The sequence below is a fragment of the Gossypium raimondii genome, chromosome 11 (genome assembly GCF_025698545.1).
Source record: "Gossypium raimondii isolate GPD5lz chromosome 11, ASM2569854v1, whole genome shotgun sequence".
Lineage (NCBI taxonomy): Eukaryota > Viridiplantae > Streptophyta > Magnoliopsida > Malvales > Malvaceae > Gossypium > Gossypium raimondii.
Genome location: NC_068575.1, coordinates 34,286,254 through 34,289,323, shown reverse-complemented (window position 1 = coordinate 34,289,323; position 3,070 = coordinate 34,286,254). Strand labels below are relative to the sequence as shown.

At 35.3% G+C, this 3,070-nt stretch overlaps 1 non-coding gene across 1 annotated transcript; it reads right to left on the bottom strand.

Annotated features, from left to right (window-relative positions):
• LOC128035131 (small nucleolar RNA R71) lies at positions 1-106 on the bottom strand. The gene has a single exon (XR_008191533.1). It is a non-coding gene; the product is annotated as a small nucleolar RNA R71 (small nucleolar RNA).
• Positions 107-3,070: the final 2,964 nt, after the last annotated feature.

Sequence of the window (3,070 nt, the reverse complement as noted above, 5' to 3'; positions counted from 1 at the left end):
AATTGAGACTAAAAATCACCAATTTTAAATAATTTGAAGTTGAATCCCTATACGAGGCATGGGATCGTTTGAAGATAATGCTAAGGAATTTTCCACATCACAAACTGCAAACATGGCTCTAGATACAAATTTTTTTATAACGGTGTTGATAGACATATTAAATTGAGCCTAGATAGAGCATTTGAAGGGTCTCTCATGTTCCATACCTATGAACGAGCCTAAAAAATCATTAAAGATATAGCCATGAATTCGTATATGTGACCTAATGAGAGATTCATGTACCAATCAAAGCTGCCAATGGTAAAAGCTATAAAGGAAGAAAATGACAATGAATCCTTGAAAAGCTAACCTTTTGGAAACACCCGTCTGGCCAACGAGAGCGGAGCCATATTATGAGAACCAACCGGTGGAGGCAAGCTACATCAATAATAGAGGTCGAGATCCTTATTCAAATACTTATAATCCCAGTTAGAGGGATCACCTGAATTTCAAGTGGGGAGGTAACCAAAGAGGTATGAGCTCAAACTCGACTGAATCCTCTTTATCAATCTCCACCATTGAATAATGATTCGTGCAAAATGACCATATTACATGTGGTAAAAGATTCGACCGACTAAAAGGAGAGATGTAAACAATGAATACTAAGATTTGTTAAGTCCAAGCTATATGTGGACAACTCGAAACCGAAATAGATAACCTCTATGACCAAATGAGCCAGTTAATAGCGATGTTACAAAAAACAAAATAGCCAGAGTCCCCCTAATAACACATAAAATAACCTTCGAAGAGATGGGAACAAGCAAGTAAATGTGATCGTGGTGCGATTGGGAAAGGAATAGAAAACACCAACCAAACCCATCCATGAAGAGAAGAAAATGCTAGAAGATGTCAACAAAGATATGAAGGAAAATGAAGAAGTTGTGCTCCATAAGCCTGTAACATTCCAAATCCATCCAAAAAAGTCCAACCTGAATTTGGCGTGCCACATTAGACATCGAAGCGACTCTCCGATAACTCCTAACCTAACCTCCAACACACCACTTATACATAGCACGAGTACATAGTGTTAGTCATTAACAAAGTAGCAGAAAACACATACATAACACAGAGGGGTTGGCATGCAAGACACATCAGAGTTCACTACAATATGTAACAATAATTCCAAACACTTAGAAATATTTACAGGTTTGCATCATACTTTAAGGCTTCTCAGATAAGGAAAACATACATGCTAAAGGCTATCACAGTTAAACAAGGTTCGCATAAATTCATGAGATCACACACATGTAAAGGTTCAGAAAGCTAAGGGTATGCATGTATATGTGGTTAATATATCTAGGGCTTCGCATGTCATAAAATTATTGCAACAAGGGTAAGCTTTTCAACATAGCATGCAATAACCAATGGTTCACATGTAAATAATACTACACTACAAGGGTACACAAGTAATTTACATGCATGGATCAAAAATAACAAAATAAACATAAATGAATAACATCTATTTATTAATTATTAGACAAAAGGCAAAATCTATGACATAGTTCGCAAAAATAGAATAACTTAACAACAAAGCACGTGTACTTTTATACCTAGGAAAATTCGTTAATAATTAATTCAACACTATAACTATTGTTCAAATCAACATGACATAAACCCATCGCTCAAGTTTTATGGTTCGCAATATCAATCCAGTACCTTGTTGGATCATTGACCTTGCCTATACCATCCATGATCTACAAACCTGAGCAGTAAGAGATGAGTGGGTCAGTTTAAGGTGAATTCAGTGAATAATCAGAAACCATTAGATCATGCCTTCAAAAAAAAATTTGTGAAATCAGTTTTAAAACAATGTTTACAAATCCTTTCTTTTGAAAACTTGCATTACAGGAGAGACTCGAATTAAAATCTTTCGAGGCCATATTCCTTTTTGGAAACAAAACTGACTCTGAGTTTATAACAGAGTCGCAAGGCTTGCTCGTACATAACAGAAATCATGAATAGAGTCGGCCTTAGGTCACACGACTGGTTCATCAAACATAAGACATGTCTCGTTGAATAAGTTAAATCCAACCTGACTCGTAAAGAGCACACAGAATGAGACATACCAGAGATCTCACAAAATCCCATGTTCTCAAGGAGCACGTAGAGTGAGGCTCAAAAAAGCTTGTGCTCTCATAAGAACACGCAGAGTGAGACTTAATCTGGGTGAATATTCACACAATTGGTATACCAATCAAAAGGCTCTCTAAGGAGCAGAAAGAATAGAAAGCTCGCACTAAGGCAAAGCTAAATAGAAGGCTCACACAAAGTAGAGCCACACAGAAAGCTCGTGTAGAGCAAACTTAGCAAAGAGCTCGCATAGATCAGAGATAAAACATTTTTTTTAGAAAAAAGCCTACATGTAAGTGCCTTTCAAAAATACAGTTTAAAAACCATTATTCCAAAACATTCTTATAATCAAAGGCTTGTATAGGAGCTCGCATAAAACTATGCTTTGAAAATAATCTTTTTAAAACGTGTTTTGAAAACTAAGTTTCGTAGATTAAACAGATTTTTCTAAAAAATAATAATTTTGAGTTTTGAAAATAGAGTTTATTTCTAAAATCATATCGGTTTATCAAAATTATGAACATAATTGGAATAATCTCAAATCACTCACCAGAAACGGAGAACTTAAATGATTTTGGTGAGTGATTTGAGATTATTCCAATTATGTTCCAATTATGTTCATAATTGGTGAACCCTAGCTCACCAAATAGAATGGCAAACCCCTAGCTCACCAACACATTAACGAACCTGCCTCAAAGTGAAACATGAGAACCCTTTACCATTTCATTTGGTATACACTATTGCTCAGTGAACACCCTTACTGAAACTTCCTTAGCAAACACTAAGCCCATCTAAATTTTGGTCAACCTCTAGTTAGCCTAATTGATTGGGGATCCTAGTTTTTCGGTGTTGGAAAATGTGCCCATATTGTATTAAACATGTAATTGTTTTCTATTGATTCGAATGATGAATAAATAAATAAAGTTAATTTCACATTGCACTGTTATGTCTTTTGTATATA